The 18,105-nt window shown below is 42.7% G+C and overlaps 1 pseudogene; it reads right to left on the reverse strand.

Annotated features, from left to right (window-relative positions):
• Positions 1-220: 220 nt before the first annotated feature.
• On the reverse strand, positions 221-17,334 carry LOC112259632 (annotated as a pseudogene).
• Between the last annotated feature and the right edge of the window lie 771 nt (positions 17,335-18,105).

Here is an 18,105-nt window from a genome sequence, read left to right on the forward strand (position 1 = left end):
AAACTATCATGGATGATTATAATAGCTTAGTGTATGAATTGTGTAGTTAAATTTCTCCATCCTCATCCCTCAGCTGGTTACCAAAACAAGTGACCTCTGTGTTGGGGTGTCCGCTTTGATGTTGCTTAAATCCCAGATTGCTCCTTTAGTTAAAGTACAGTATTTTTATGGTATGAAAAAAGCTGTTTTCTGACAAATAAATCCACAGTCACAAAGGAAGTGTATGTAGGCCAATATGTTTTTAATCAATGCTCAACATTTCACCATGAAAATCATATTTTATGAAACACAGGAAATTGATAAGACTTTGGTCTTGTTTATTCAGCCTCTTTTCCCTGTAAGAAGAAAGAAATAACAGAATGGATCAGTATTAATAATGAACATGATGAATATATCAACACTTGGTAATAACAGAATGGCTCAAGCATTTAAGACTCAGTAAACACCTTGTACCAACTAAATTTGTTATTTTATTTACCCTGTCCTGAAATGTGTTTCTCAGAAATCTAAAATACATTTGAGTGAGTGTAAAATGTCAGAATTGTCTACTGTGAAGTCAGGTGTAGGTTTAGCAGCAGTCCTGTACCTTTCCAGAGTCACGGGTCTTGGCTCTGAGCTTGTTGACCTGAGTCTCAGCGATGTCAGCACGCTCCTCAGCCTCTTCCAGCTCATTCTGAACCTTCCGGAACTTAGACATGTGCTGGTTGGATGCTTCCTCCTGGGTGAGGAAAAGAGAGGAGAGCGAAACATCAGTATTGAAAGTTTGGAGCTTCAGGTACCAAATTAATATATATTTTTAAAATGTATTTTAACATTTTTTTTTATTGACAGATTTAAGATAGCATTGTACAGTATATATAGGGAGATAGATGATACAGAAGAGAAAGTGAGTGGTGGAACAGAGGATCAATCTGCTGCTTCCAGGGCCATGTGATCCAGGAGAGTCAGCACCACCACCAGACCAGCCCCCGGCACAAAGCTAAATAATATTCAACCCTCTCTACTTTAAATTGTTACACATAGGAAGAGGAGTCACTGTGCATACAGTTCTTCAGAAATTACTTACACTATCAACTGAGTCAATGTTGACGTTTTGCAGTAACAACACTTCAACTCAACTGACAAAACTTTTGTAATGTCTCCTTGGGAATGTAAGCTCTCAGAGGATTTGACTAAGTCTGTGACTCACCGCTTCCTCAGCCTGCCTCTTGTAGGCCTTCACTTTCATCTGCAGCTTATCTACCAGGTCCTGAAGTCTGGCAACGTTCTTCTTATCCTCCTCAGTCTGTGGGAGAAGTTACAAGAATCAATAGTCCATAGTTTAACACACAAACCAGTGTGCTTTAGTGTGTGAAGAATGCGCTTTCTCTTACCTGGTAAGTGAGCTCCTTGACTCTGCGCTCATACTTGCGGACTCCCTTGACCGCGTCTACACCTCTTCTCTGCTCGGCCTCCACCTCAGTCTCGAGCTCACGCACCTTTGTGGAAGAAATAAAGGTTGGCATTTATGTGAGGTGGTGAAGTCAGACGTAACAAATCTTTGTAAAACAGAGGAATGTTCTTCAGTTAGTCGAGGTGGCACAAGTGTTCCTATGTACTTTTACGATTTTAATTAAAGGGGTCTATAATAGAAAACAACTCATTTACATTATGTAGGTGGGTTATTGAGAGAAAAAGCCATTACACAATTCCCTGTTCATTTTCATATGATCAAATACATTTCCAGCAAACTGTTTTTCAATCCACCCTGCTGTTAACTCACCCTGGACTCCAGTTTCTGGAGCTGCTTCTTGCCTCCCTTCATGGCCAGATTCTCAGCCTCATCCAGACGGTGCTGCAGGTCCTTGACTGTGACCTCCAGGTTCTTCTTCATCCTCTCCAGGTGAGAGCTGGTGTCCTGCTCCTTCTTCAGCTCCTCAGCCATCATGGCCGCCTGGAATGGTAGTTAGTTTAATTTATGCACCAATCATAAAGCTCCTTTGGGATCTTTGGTGTGGTTAAACCAGCCCAGCGACTGCTGGCCCTTGGGGACAAATCAAGTTGATGTAATTCAAGGACTCACGTCAGTGATGGCCTTCTTGGCCTTCTCCTCTGCATTCCTGGCCTCCTGGACGATGTCGTCCACCTCTCCCTGCACCTGAACCAGGTCAGTCTCCAGCTTCTTCTTGGTGTTCGCAAGGCTGGTGTTCTGAAGGAGGAAATAAGGCGATTTGTTGGGCTCTCAAGAGAACTTACAAGTGAGAAAGAGAAAGTCACAAGGCTGAAATCGTGAAAATGTAAATGTTATGCTTGGTTGAGTTTCATTAGAAATGGCTTTGACCCGTACCTGGGAGTGCAGCAGTCCAACACGCTCGCTGGCGTCCACCAGCTCAGTCTCAGCCACTTTGCGGCCTCTCTCTGTCTGCTCCAGAGCAACTCTCAGCTCCTCGATTTCAGCCACCATCAGACCGTTTCTGCGCTCCACCATGGCTGCCTGCTCCTTCATATCTTCTGCGGCTCGGACGGCATCATCAAGGTGCAGTTGGGCATCCTGGGGTTCACAATTACATAGTATCATTAGACTTGTGGAAGTGGGGGCGATAGGATTGGTAATAAGGGGGAATGGGGGATAACTAGTCAGTTGTACAACTGAATGCCTTCAACTGAAATGTGTCTTCCTCAATTAACCCTCTGAATCAGAGAGGTGAAGGGATCTGCCTTAATCGACATCCACGTCATCGGCGCCCAGGGAACAGTGGGTTAACTGCCTTGCTCAGGGGAACAGTGGGTTAACTGCCTTGCTCAGGGGAACAGTGGGTTAACTGCCTCAGGGGCAGAATGACAGATCCAGCAACCTGTTGGTTACTGGCCCAACGCTCAAACCACTAGGCTACCTGCCACCCCAGGGGGTAATAGTCATGTTCATTGGTAAAAATGTCCCTGATATCCCTACAGTATATTAGTCTACTCTAATATCACAACCTTCCTACAGTATATTAGTCCACTCTAATATCCCAACCTTCCTACAGTATATTAGTCTACTATAATATCCCTACCTTCCTACAGTATATTAGTCTACTCTAATATCCCTACCTTCCTACAGTATATTAGTCTACTCTAATATCCCTACCGTCCTACAGTATATTAGTCTACTCTAATATCCCTACCTTCCTACAGTATATTAGTCCAGTCTATTACATTCCTCTGATCTATTATTTTCTACTAATTCACAAACAAATCCCTCCCCATGTTCAGGTTGTTGAGCCTGATGTCCAAGTCCCTTACCTTGAACTGTCCCTGGACGTTCCTCAGCTGTTTCTGGGCCTCAGCGGCCTGCCTGTTGGCATGGCTCAGCTGGATCTCCATCTCATTCAGGTCTCCCTCCATCTTCTTCTTCACCCTCAGGGCGTCATTCCTGCTCCTGACCTCAGAGTCCAGGGTGCTCTGCATGGAGTCAACCACCCTCTGGCTGTTCCTCTTGATCTGCTCCATCTCCTCGTCCTTCTCAGCGATCTTCCTGTCCACCTCACCCTTGATCTGGTTCAGCTCCAGCTGCACACGGAGAATCTTGGATTCCTCGTGCTCCAGTGTGCCCTGAACGAAGAGAAGCAGTCAGTCAAATCAACCCTTCACTCAGCTCCGCCCCCAGGTTACTGTTGCAACCTCAGACAACATTTTCCTGGGAAAAATTCCCCATTCAGCCCACTGGAATAAACCCCTTACAATAATCTCAAACTGTGTTTTTCTATACACAATGAAATTAAACACTACCCCTCAGGTATGTTGTGTTGGTCTGTCATTACAGCTGCTTCAAAGGGAATCCTGGTCAAATCATTTTTGTAGTGTGGCCACTGAATGGCTCTGAATTCACTGCCAGCATGCAGTCAAAGCTATAACTACTTTCGGAACTAACTAGTGGTCTCAAATCGTATCCTGAAGTTTAACTTAGATGGGAGATGTATTCATAACATGACTACCTGAGCTAGCCAATGTACATGATCATATATTTTGAGAAAACAAGTTATATGGCTATCTAGCAACGTTTGGTGGTCTATGAGACAGAGCTAGCTAACCAGCTGAGCTAGCAAACAATGTAACAAAATTATATTGGATGTGAAAACAACTATCAACAGGCTCTGCATTTCAGGATTCAAGTAGCAAGTCCCCCTGGTACACTGTTCAATTTTTAAACTTTCATTTTATTTTAAGAAAACTCTGTTTCTGTTTTCTTTTTCTGCTGGTTTTCATGTGTTTGAAACCAGAGTTTGTTCGATGTGTCCAACTCGACGATAGTTGCTATCCATTGGAGAACAGGGATTGGTTGCCCACAAACGTTAGGGCGGAGCTTAGCGAAGGGTCAGTACATTTGGATGTGCAAAACACAAGGAATTGCATATATATGACAACAATAAACACCAATAAGAGGGAGCATTGGATTGTAGCTGGCATTGCCAAGCGTAACACTGCTATTCCTATCAAACAGCTGTAGTTTGTACCTCAGCCTCCTCCAGAGCGGTCTGGATCTCAGACTTCTCTGTCTCCACGGTCTTCTTGGCCTTCTCCAGCTCATGGATGCTCTTGCCAGTCTCTCCGATCTGCTCAGTCAGGTCAGAGATCTCCTCTGCACACACAAACACAGAAGCTGTTTAGACTTGGGAGACTTTCAGTGGATTTCACCAATGCACTGAAGTTTATAATGAATCATAATAACAGATAATTCATTAACAGCACTTCATACTGTCTTGCAAATCTAATTGCCACAAACATCATTGGGTTGTTCGAAGGAATACCAATTACAAGTTCCAAAAAATATATTTTAAACTTTACATGAACATTCTGAGATTGTTACATAGTCATTTTTATATAATATTAATGATTACAGTTGATTCCATTTTCAAACACTGGTCAAACATCATGCAAAAATAACTGCTGTCAAATGCTCACGTTGCAGGTTCTTGTTCTCTCTCTTCAGAGTCTCCAGATGATCCAGAGCCTCCTCGTAGGAGTTCTTCATCTTGAAGAGTTCAGTGCTCATTGAGCGAGCCTCCTTCTGAGCTCCTTCCAGCTCAGCCTGGCCCTCCTCATACTTCTGCTTCCACTCTGCCAGAACCTGGGGAAATCCATGGGATTTTCATTACAACTCATTGAAAGAGAGTTTTCAATCGGAAATATGCTACAATTATAATACAACTGATCAAATAGCAGACAGAAAATATCACCCAAGAGTGAGGTTTATAAATGTTCACCTTGTCAAAGTTCCTCTGCTTCTTGTCAAGGTTGGCAGCCATGGCGTTGGCTCTCTCAACGTCAATCATGAGGTCCTCCACCTCTCCCTGCAGTCTCTGCTTGGTCTTCTCCAGGGAGGCACACTTTGAGTTGGTCGCCTCAATGGTCTCCTCAGCCTCCTGCAGACGCTGGGCCAGCTTCTTCCTGTTGGACAACAGCGGGTGGTGTTATGGTGAGTAACTTGTTGTGAAACAAATATTGCACTACATATTGAAGTAACATTTTCTCAGATCCCGTACCAGCCTCACCATCCACACCGTTTATTTTAGTCTTTACTATTGAGAGCAACTCACTTGGCCTCCTCCAGCTCCTCTGTGCGTTGGATGGCATCAGTTTCATACTTAGTCCTCCACTGAGCCACCTCACTGTTGGCCTTGGACATGCCGCGCTGCAGCTCTGCCTTGGCCTCCTGCTCCTCCTCAAACTGCTCTCTCAGGAGATCACAGTCATGGCGGGCAGACTGGACACCATGGGCCAGTGCGTTTTTAGCCTGAGAGAGAAAGAAAGACAGAGAGAGATTAGAGAGGGAGAGTAAAACAAATGACAGTAGAAGTCTCTGAGGGAGGCGTAGAAACAGTCTATGTGTAGATAAAGATCTAAACTGGAAGGTGGTTCCCATTTAGGATGCCTTACCTTGACCTCCTCCTCAATCAGTCTCTTCAGCTCCTCCACCTGCTGGGTGAAGGCCTGTTTGCCTCTGGTCAGCTGAGACACCAGGGCTTCCTTCTCCTCCAGCTGGCGGCCAAACTCACCTGCAAGGAAAGAGGGACATCTTGTTATGGGGACTCTGTTCTCGAAGATTGACATTTTATTTTGAGGAATCGTAGTGCAGAAACTGTGTGGACTGAATTTACAGCCCCCGACACATGTTATTGTGTACTACTGAGGTGAACTATATTGGTTTGTTGTTCATTGTTGGAGGTACCATTTTCTGTCAGGAGTCTGGCCCTCTGTCCGCTGATGTCGTTGACCTGGCGAGCATTCTCATCATTCTTAGTCTTGAGCTCGCTCAGCTGGTCCTCAAGAGTACGGCACATCTTCTCCAGATTGCCCTGTTAGTGAAACATATGGGACTGTCAACTTCAGTTTATTGAATGGTAATTTAGCTGACCATCCTCAACACTGCTTGACCAACACATCACTACTCACCTTAGTCTTGGCGACAGCCTCCATGTTGCTGGAGAGGTCATCAATCTCCATCTTGTACTCACTCTTCTCCTTCTCCAGCTTCTGCTTGACGCGCTGCAGGTTGTCGATCTGCTCCCCGAGCTCAGCCACACTGTCGGCCTGCTTCTTGCGCAGAGCGGCGGCTGTGGCCTCATGCTGCAGGGTGGACTCTTCAAGATCACGACGCAGCTTCTGGAACTCAGCCTCACGCTTCTTGTTCATCTCAATCTGAGCAGCAGTGGCGCCTCCGGCCTCCTCCAGTCTCTCGCTGATCTCCTCAAGTTCCCTGGAGAGATCGGCCCTCTGCTTCTCAACCTTGGCCCTGGCAGCACGCTCAGCCTCAATTTCCTCCTCCAGCTCCTCAATACGGGCCTAAAACAGGTGGTAAGAGCAGGGGGAATGAACCAGGAACCAAACTAACAAAGGTAAGAAGCACCATCTTCCATCTTACTGAGCCATCAGAATCCACCAGGAAGAATGTGTGCTACCAGAAGAAATGTGTCAGTTATTTTCCTGTACTGGAGCTTAGATCCTGTACTGTACCTGGAGTTCCTTGATCTTCTTCTGCAGCTGAGCTCCCAGAGACTGCTCATCCTCTATCTTGCTGAGGAGCTGGGTGGTCTCAAACTCCTTCCTAACAAACACAAACACGTTTGTTTTTTGGTTAGACAGTGTAAAGGGAGCCTACATTACCATTCACTCTGCTTGTAAGAATCACATAGGTCTAATTCATGATTACAACAATGAGCCAAGAAGAACCATTATGTTGATCAAGATAGCAGGGAATACTGTAGTCATGTATTTGTGTTTACTTCTTGATTTTCTCATCAGACTGCTGCTTGTCATTCTCCAGGTCCATTATGGACTCCTGGGCCAGTTTCAGATCTCCCTCCAGCTTTCTCTTGGCTCTCTCAAGGTCCATACGGAGCTTCTTCTCTTGCTCCAGAGAACCCTCAAGCTACAAGATATAAACAGACGTGTTGGTCAAATCTAAACAACTGAAGATAAAATCATCTTGCATAATATCATGGCCAGAATGTCAATCTCCACTCACGTCGTCCACTTGCTGTTCCAGCTTGGTCTTGGCCTTGGTCAGAGTGTTGACTTTGTCCTCCTCTGCCTGCAGGTCATCCAGTGTCTGCTGGTGGGCCTCTTGGAGGGCTTTCTTCTCCTTGGTCAGCTTGGCAACACTCTCATCCATAGACGCCATCTCCTCTGTCAGGTTTTTAACCTGAAAACGGCCACAACAAAATTTGTTTTTGGTCACTTCACCATAAGTGGTTAAATGGATAATAGAAATGTGTCAACAAGTACTGTACTATAGATTCAACACTAGATGGCACTGTACTCCATGCCAGTGGACTGAATGGAAACCATAAATGAGTGGAGAGCAGAACATGTAATGAATGTGGGGAGTCCAACACAACTGATATTCCACTATTTTGTGTCTTAATTGTTACTGCACTCACAAAAAGACTTGAATTACATTTCTGTTTTGAGTTGATTATTCTTTGGATTATTGTTTGGTTGGACTGTCTACAAGACCTTGTTTTCAGTGGCGTGCTTCTCCTTCTCCACTTTGGCCAAGGTGAGCTCCAGGTCATCAATGTCCTTCTTCAGCTCAGAGCACTCGTCCTCCAGCTTCCTCTTCTTGGCAGTCAACTCAGCATTCATCTCCTCCTCATCCTCCAGCCTCTCGGTCGTCTCTTTGAGTTTGGCCTCCAGCTGGATCTTGCTCTTGATGAGCCCCTCACACCTTTCCTCAGCATCGTTCAGATTCTCTGAATCCTGGTTTCAGAACAGGAGAAAAAACCTGTGTTCTCACTTTGTGTATCAAAATATAGACTTCATTTAGTCAAATAAGTCAGAGCAAATCTATTTAAATGTTTTAAATATAAAAATTTACCAAGGGCATTTTCTTGAGTTAGCCACATAGCGATTGTGTTAGTGTCTGTGTACTTGTCTGTCTAAATGTGCTCTGAGGAGGGTTGTTGCTCACTCACAGATGCGACTTGAAGTGCCAGGTCATTCTTCTCCTGCACCATGGCCACCATCTTCTCCTCCAACTCCTTCTTCTTGGCCAGAGCCTTGGCCAAGTCCGACGTCATCTTCTCATAGTTCTCCTTCATGTTGGCCAGCTCCTTCTCAGTCTCAGCGCTCTGCAGCAGGGGCTTGATCTTGAAGTACAACTTCATCCATGGCCAGGTTTTCACATTCATGAATGAACGGATGTTGTACTGGATGGTGAAGACGGAATCTCTGGTCCACAGAGAGGATAGAGTGACATGGTGAGTGACATGGTGAGTGACATGGTGAGTGACATGCTTAAAGATCTCCTCCAGTGTTTTTGTTCTTTACTCTTCCTGTGGAAAACGATCTCCCAAGTATAAATACAGTAAAGTACACACACTAAAGGGTAGAAATATATGTGTTGAAGAAAATCTTTTTTTTTAATACAACTGCAAACTTCAAGGAGTGGCATTCCCAGTATTCCTTAACTGGAAAAGTAACAAATAAAATCACTGGAAGACGTCTTTAAAGCTACATTCTGCGATTCGAAAGAATAACAAAATGGGGACCCCACCACTTTTTGCATACAGTTGAGGAATGAGGCTAGGGAAATATAATCCCTCTTAAATGTCTAGATGAAAGAACTGACAGGTGATGTTAAGATCACGAGGCATTTCATATTATTCCAGAATTAATGGATGAAAATCACTTATTTAAATAACAATTGAACAGCTTGCTAAATCCCAACCTGCTGCTTTAATAGAATATTATAACATGTACTTTCTCATCCTGAACAACTCACAGCATATTCAGTACACAATCATTATACATTACATACAGGAGGCTGACAGAATTCGTTGCCAAGATGTCTACTCTTCCTCACCTCCTCTCCATCATCTTGGTGAACTCTCTCCTCATGAGGAATCCACGGCTGAGAGCCTGGACCATGCCGACCAGAGAGGCCAGCTTCTCATCTCTCATCTCCTCCAGGACACCCAGCAGACCGGCTTTGAAGAACACCTGACACAGGTTGACATGGTCAATTATAGAACCCAGTCAGGTAGAGCGGTTGAATCCAAAGGGAGGAACAAAACCACTAGATTGATTTGAACAACATAAACATTGTAATGCTTACAAACAAACCATGAGATGGGTTGTTAATGAGTTGTAAGTTATTGTATAGTTGTAGATTAATAATGTACACTGATATAGATAACTGCAGACATACCATTCTGACATAATGCACAAGATAATGAATTGAGTACAATGTTTCTTCACATTTTTAAGAAATAATTACAAGATGGATAGATCAACTGGAGAGACATTTAATGGTTAGAGTTTAAATTATCATTGAAGTTGTGTTTTAGTTGGCATCTTTTGCTGGGGGGGTTTTGACTGACCTTGGTGTGTCCAAACTTGTAGTCCTCGTGATTCACATCAATGGACCCAAGCAGCTTCTCAGAAGCCTTCTTGTTGTCCATGAATTGGCCCTCGGGGATGACACTGGCATTCAGTACTTTGTACCTGAATCAGGAGAAATGTTTAACATGAGTCAAGTTGTAATGGGTTGGTTAAGCCTATGCTGATGCTGGGAAAACCCTTGGAGAAGATATTTCTGATGTCGGGATAACCCTTAGAGAAGATTTGTGTGTGTGTGTGTGTGTGTGTGTGTGTGTGTGTGTGTGTGTGTGTGTGTGTGTGTGTGTGTGTGTGTGTGTGTGTGTGTGTGTGTGTGTGTGTGTGTGTGTGTGTGTGTACCTCTGCTTGAAGTCAGCATAGATGATTCTACTGGGGAAGCCCTTCCTGCAGATCCTGATCCCCTCCAGAACACCATTACACCTGAGCTGGTGGATAACCAGGAAGTTCTCCATCAGACCTGGAAACACAAACCAAGTCTCTATAAATACTCATAAACAGGTTAAAGACTGGTTTGTTAATGTTACTGATACTGTACTGACAAGATGTCATATTTAACTCAACATCTATTGTACCTGGAGTCTTTGACTCGTTGGGGATCAGGCAGCGTACAAAGTGAGGATGAGTGCTCCTCAAGTTGGTCATCAGCTTGCCCAAGTTCTCCTGTAAGAGGGTTACAAACCGTGTTCTCAGAAATCATTTCTGATAATCACTACAGCTGAATATCCACATTTTAAAAGCTCACCCTGAACTGGGAGGACACAGTCTGCATGGATCCACCCTTCTTCTTGCCTCCTTTCTTGGTTGTATCTGTTATAAATGAGAGAATATCATGTTAATTTCACACTTATCTTAATGCAAGTGCTGCCAATGAGATTGTGTAAAATAACACCTGTTGAATGAGTAAATTAACCCAGTAAATCACCCTGACAAATTGTGATACATTTAAAGCAGCAATCAGCAGTTGAAACAATAACAAAGCATGCTCCCTGCCCCTGTTTCAATAAAAAACTGAGAGATAGGAATGGAGAAACATAACCACTCTAATTTATAGACAGATCTATGTATTGAAGGACTGACCATTCATGATATCAAAATGATAGTATTAATAATGTTTTGAGGCTGTAAAGTGCATGTTTCCCTTTACTTTGCTTACAAACATACGAGTAAAAGCTTATATTTCGGCTTCTGATGGGGTACAACAGCTGAATTAAGCTGATGTTCTTCAAGAAAGTTACAGTATGTTCTTCAAGAACGAATGGGTACATGTCTTAAGTCCACAAATGGATGTAGCAACTGCAGACTGACCCTTTAAAGAAAATGGGACTGATTTGTGACTAGTTCTTCATGAAGTCTTTTGATGTTCTGCTAGTCTTACCCTCAGGTGGGGCAGCGACATACAGGGTCGCCATCAGTTTGACTGAAGACTTCCCGTACAGCTGAAGAACTGAGTCGTTCAGGGGGTCCTTGTTCTTCTCCAGCCAGCCAGTGATGTTGTAGTCCACAGTGCCGGCGTAGTGCACCAGGGAGAAGTGGGCCTCTGCCTTGCCTTTGGCTGGCTTGGGCTTCTCAAACGCCTTGGTTTTGCCAAGATGCTGGGAGTACAGCTTGTCCTTGAAGGTAGTGTCTGAAGACTTGGGGAACATGCACTCCTCTTCAAGGATGGAGAAGATGCCCAATGGCTTTACAAAAAGAGATGTACATCAAATTAGTGATATTTACATTTAGGATCACATTTATTCCTTTAGCAAATACGCAATTATCAGAGTATCTTCATTTAGTGGCACAATGGGAAACATATTGAGTTCTCAACAGTCGTACCATGTGATATCTCACATCACTCCATTTGAACTTTGCTGTTGAGGTCCATTATAATCCTGACAGACAGCTTACCTTCTCAATAAGCTCAATGCAGGCAGCCAAGTCCATGCCGAAGTCAATGAAGGCCCAGACGATTCCCTCCTTCTTGTACTCCTCTTGTTCCAGGACGAACATGGTGTGGTTGAAAAACTGTTGCAGTTTCTCATTGGTGAAGTTGATGCACAGCTGCTCCATGCTGTTGTACTGTTGAAGGAATTTCAGAAGGGATCATTTCATCATCATACAAGGCTGTAATCCCTCTCAATCACAACTAATTGTCTTGTTCTGGTCTCAGACTCACGTCAAAGATCTCAAACCCGGCAATGTCAAGCACACCGATGTAGAACTGCCTTGGATTCTTGGTGTCCAACATCTCGTTGATACGGACGACCATCCAGAGGAACATCCTCTCGTAGATGGACTTGGCCAGAGCCGAGACTGAGTTATTAACCTGCAATGATAATAGCTCAAATGAATACATGAGATATTGACCATGTCTAGTGACAAGGTGCAAAGAGCTTGGGGAAAACATCATCACTATTCAAAACAAGCAATTCACTCATCACCAAAAGATGTATGGTGCTCAGAAAATGGTAGATGCTGTGTTTGGCCACCTTACCTGAGGCACAGTCTGTCCCTTGGTCACATACTCATTGCCGACCTTCACTTTGGGGTAGCACAGAGCCTTCAGCATCTCAGCTGAGTTCAGGCCCAGCAGGTAGCCGATTTTATCAGCCACTGGAGAGAGAACCAACAACAACAGACTCAGAAACACAAGATCACTTGATTCTGATGTCACACTGACAAAAGGGTTCGGACAAGTTTTTTGTGGTCTAGGTTTTTATTTGAACCCACAACCATCATTTTAAATCATTTCTGGAGGTTGGAATTTGGTCTCCATAAATGATCTCCTGCCGGACTTTGATGAGGCTCTGTCTATCTTACACGTTGTATATCTAAGTGGGACTGGGAATGGGACTAATGTTTACATATTGTATATCTATGAGTGGGACTGGGACTAATGTTTACATATTGTATATCTATGAGTGGGACTGGGACTAATGTTTACATATTGTATATCTATGAGTGGGACTGGGACTAATGTTTACATATTGTATATCTAAGTGGGACTGGGACTAATGTTTACATATTGTATATCTATGAGTGGGACTGGGACTAATGTTTACATATTGTATATCTATGAGTGGGACTGGGACTAATGTTTACATATTGTATATCTATGAGTGGGACTCACCCTCTGTGCATATTGTATATCTATGAGTGGACTCACCCTCTGTGCCGGCCTGCTCGGCCCTCCTCACGCTGCTTCTGCTTGAATTTCAAGTTGCCATGGTGCAGTACAGCTCCTGTCAGCTTGTAGATGCTATTTTTCTCATCATTACTGAAGCCCAGGATTGTAATGGCATCCTGGCATTAGACAGGAAGTACAACAGTGATGAACTGAACGGTAGTTTGCTCACATACAGTACACTACAGTTCTGTGCTCTCAGCAGAACAAATGGGATGGACATTTGACTGGCTTCTCAGATCCACGTGATTACACTTGACCAACACTGGTAGATGACAGCACAAGATACATTTGACACATTCCACAGGGACTTAGTGACACTCTCTTGTGGATGTCTTACATGTACAGTATGGGCCTCAAGGTGAAGTGTGAAGGCATGTAACTAACTGTCATCGGAATATCATAATACCTATATGTGTTCATTAATTAAATTCACTTAGTCTATTTTATGAGAATTTGTAAGATTCTTATTTGCATAAAATAGACTGAGACCAGTCTTATCAAAATGAGATAATAGTATTTATTCTCGGAGCGCGCTGCCATGAAACCACGAACAACAGTTTATGTACAAAATATGACGTCATAGGTTATAAAATGTCCTTCCTCCTATCGACCAGGACAAAACAGGTTAAATAGTTTATTCCAACCCCTAGCTTGCTCGCTCACTCCAGACACACACTTATCAAGATTCACTTCTGCAATCTTCACCTTCATCCATCACTATTTAGAAAACAGTTCCAGATGATGGAAAACCCAGGAAAACACTGCTGCCTTATCTGAACATCCCAGAGCTAAGTTGAGTCGGTTCAACCACAGGTTAACGATCCTTTCTGCTTACTTAAAACCCACAATCCAGTCCTCCCCAACCTGGTTGGAATGGTTTTTATTATGTTTAATTACCCCCTGTTTCATGCTACACAATCCCTTCCTTATGAATTAACATTATTAATCAGATATAATAAAACAGAGTAGAGTTTAATTAGTTACAGTTCTATTTAAAATGTAGATATTGTTTAGTCATTATTCATAAAACTCCTAACACTAACTCAAGGCATTTAGAATCAAACAAACAAATACATGAAAATTCCCAGCTGCCACCAGGTTGGAATTGCACAGTGCATTCAGTGTGTATGGTGGTCCTACCCATTCCATATATAGAATATGATGAACCCTTTGTTTGACTCACGTCTGTGGCATCCAGCTCTTCCTTGTCGTTGATGCTGGCCACAGTGATCTGACCCTGACTGCACATGGGGAAGTCGTAGGGGTTGGTGGTGATCAGTGACATTTCTATGGACAACAGAGGATGTCTTGTCAGTTAAATCTCTTAGAATTCTACTGTCCTACCTTTACAGTATCTCTCCTTTACTCAATAGATGGACTCAAGGATGTAGTATAAAATAAATAGCATCATCTGAGACTCGTGGACTAGTGCATCACAGTCCATTACTTGATAGATATTTCCCAAAGACCTGACCCATATCTAGATGCCTTGTTACCATGGATGTACTCATTGTAATAGTATTTATAATGGCGGTAGGAAACATTCCCCCTGAACCTCTACTTTGCCTCACCAATAATGTCAGGTTTGTGATTGGTCATCATCTGGAAGAAGATGTGGTAACCTCTCTCATCGGGAAGCTGGAAGGACACTCTGGACTTCTCCAGCAGGTCTGAGAGAGAGAGAGAATATGAGATAAAATGATATGATGATATGCTCTCCAGAATAAGAATATGTGTGAATTTAGGAAATCATTGAGAAACAATGAAAATCAACTCACAGGTCTCAATGTCAGCTTTAGCCAGTTTGCTACCTTGGAAGTGAATCCTGATGAATTTACCCTAAAGTAGAGCATGGGGGTTAGAAAGAGGTTAACTAAATACATCTAACATTTTACTTTGATAGACCCCTTTAAATGTTACCGTTTGTTGGACATCTATTGAAGTCAGAAGTGAAATACTGAAATACATTTGTCCAATATTAGATAACTTTCCCAGTGTGCCCTTCATACTTACGAAGCGAGACGAGTTGTCGTTCCTCACTGTCTTGGCATTACCGTAAGCCTCCAGCAGAGGGTTAGCAGCAATGATCTGATCCTCAAGAGACCCCTGATTGAGACAAACACAAGTTGCTCAGAAACTGGTTAAGTGGTACAGTTAGTTATTCTCGATTGCTTGAACACAGCCCACCAAACTGAAATGTGTTAAAAAAGCTGAACATACCTGCATTTTGCCTGGTTCTGCTTCCTTCTTGGCACCAGACACTGCAATGGTGGCAAAGTACTGGATGACACGCTTGGTGTTGACAGTCTTTCCTGCACCGGATTCTCCGCTGGTTAATATGACAGAGAAACAGGGGTTTTAGTCACATGTTTGAATGTCAGAATGACTTTCACGAATAAATAACATTAAAAAATACACTGTTGACCTGTTTTCTTTCATAAGTAAATCATTAACAAATATCCCCACTCATCGACTCATTCCTATGCGTAGCCTAATCCATTCATAATGTAATATATCACACCCAAGTGACACAACATATTGCAGTAGAAACATTTTCTCAAGTGAGATTTTAGTAAACAACTTACGTAATCAGGACGGACTGGTTCTCCTGGTCTGTAACAAAACAACATATTGATTATCATACTCAAGCAACATTATGGGGACATTATTGAATTCATAGCATCATCATGGATTTCATTTTGGAACCTTTTCCATTTTCCATTCAAGGCCAGCGTAGCCAGTGGAGCGTTGGACTAGTAACCGGGAGGTTGCAAGTTCAAACCCCTGAGCTGACAAGGTACAAATCTGTGTTCTGCCCCTGAACAGGCAGTTAACCCACTGTTCCTAGGCCGTCATTGAAAATAAGAATTTGTTCTTAACTGACTTGCCTAGTAAAATAAAAAAAATGAAATCAGATATTACCAGCAAACTGTTCTAACGTAGAATAGAAAACAGTAGATATATCTCTAAAGCATATTTTAACTTCCTTCCATCCATCCATCCATCCATCCATCCATCCATCCATCCATCCATCCATCCATCCTTCCATTAGAGCTCATACCAATCTGCATGAACTGAAAGGCGTTGTCAGAGACGGAGAAGATATGGGGTGGAGCCTCCATCCTCTTCTTCCCTCTGTAGGCGTTAACAACCTCCATGTCGTACACAGGAAGCCACTTGTAGGGGTTCACTGTGGCACAGAACAGCCCAGAGTAGGTCTGGATGAACGAGAATGAATCCAATTAGGGGATTAGAAAAATCAGATTGACGTTTACCTGGATTTATGTGAGGATGTGGGTGTACTATGGTATAGTAATGTAGGTCTACTGTATTGGTCTGTTTTGGTTTCTACCATGACTTTATGTGTAGTACTGTATGTGTGTGTATGTTTATACAGGTATCTTACATAGATCATCCATGCTGCATAACGCTCTTTGAGGTTATACAACACAGAGGCTTCATTCAGGTAGGTCATCATGGCCATGTCCTCAATCTTGTCGTACTTAGGGGGGTTCATCTGGTAGACGTCTGCTTCCTTGAACTCTTTTCCTGCCTGAAACAGTCAGAAATCTAGATTATACACAGATCAAACTGGACAGGACTGAATGCTTTTAAAAACAAATATATATATAAAAAACTGATTACCCCATTTAATCCAACTACTTTGTTATCAACCACTGACACATACATGGTGATACTTAACTACTCAATATAGAAAATTCAATGCCAATTTTAATTAGCAGTGATAAAAAGGATGTGTTTGAAGGTTATATTCTGCTTACAAAAAAACTAAGAAATGCTTATTAATCAATATTTTTTTTACTGATTTAATTTGTACAATTGGCATGATAAAAATGAAAAAAGTGTCTGCACAATCTTCAATTCTCTTCAAATCAGGCTTACCTCCTTAGTGCCGTTAGGATTCGTGACTGTCACAGTACACTTTCCTTCAGCCCTGGCAGTGACCAAACCCTTAAGGTAAAGCTCCTTGGTGTCTGCGACATAGCAGGCGTTCTTTGAATCAAAGGGTGCGGTTTGTGCCTCCATCCTCTCCTTCTCAGGCTTACGGAGGTATATGGCAGCCTTGCCGTAGATTTGCATCTCCGCGTCCGTACTCATGGTGACGGATCACTAGGAAAGAGGTCGAAACAAGAAATATGATTGACTCTGTGGTGCTTCCTCCACAGTCAAGAGTTGTGAGGGGTTTCTCTCACAGAACATTTGCCACTTTTCTTATGAAGACTCAAACTATGTCTCACCTTCTTTCCCCCTTCTACAGATGAATTAGTACTTCTTGGAGAACCCTGGGAAACATTAGGTTGTTGTGAATACGTACAAGTCTAAAGCATTATCATTTAGCCCCCCGAAGAGGTAGAAAACCTTTAGAACAGTATAATTCAACCCAATCATGACAACCTTGTCCAATTCAACTACAGGTGCAACTAGAGACTTCCATTTTCCTGGTGAAAACTCACTTAACTACACATTCTGTCAAGAATTCAAATAAATACCCCCTGAAAACCCAGTTACATTATAAACCAACCCCTCCATTTATAAACAGCAGGAGAACCACTTTTGACCGTAAATGAAATTTACAGATTTGAATAGAAAACACATTTAAAGTTAAGCACATTTTAAATAAAACATTTTAAATCAATGCCACTTGATTGCATAATGTAAATAAAAAATCTAACAAGACACATGTAAGATTCTAAGCACACAAAATGTTGGCAAATGTAAACATCTAAGGAGGTGGAGAGAGTCTTACCACAGAGAAGAAGGTGTCTGACGTATGGATGCTGGGGTCTCAGCCTGCTTATATCTGGTTGAAACTGACAACCAGGCAAAAGTTAATTATGGACCACTCTGGTAAAGGAAATGGATTGACTGAGAGACCTCTGTGTTTCTGTGTCTCACTAGCGCCACCAACTCCCAGGAGTGCCACACTCCCATTACATTACTTTTAATGCAATAGTTGGTTTTAAATTGAATTTCAGGTAGAAAAAATCAAATGTTATTTGCCACATGCGCCAAATACAACAGGACCTTACAGTGAAATGCTGACTTACAAGCCC

Source organism: Oncorhynchus tshawytscha, unplaced genomic scaffold (genome assembly GCF_018296145.1).
Source record: "Oncorhynchus tshawytscha isolate Ot180627B unplaced genomic scaffold, Otsh_v2.0 Un_contig_2813_pilon_pilon, whole genome shotgun sequence".
Classification (NCBI taxonomy): domain Eukaryota; kingdom Metazoa; phylum Chordata; class Actinopteri; order Salmoniformes; family Salmonidae; genus Oncorhynchus; species Oncorhynchus tshawytscha.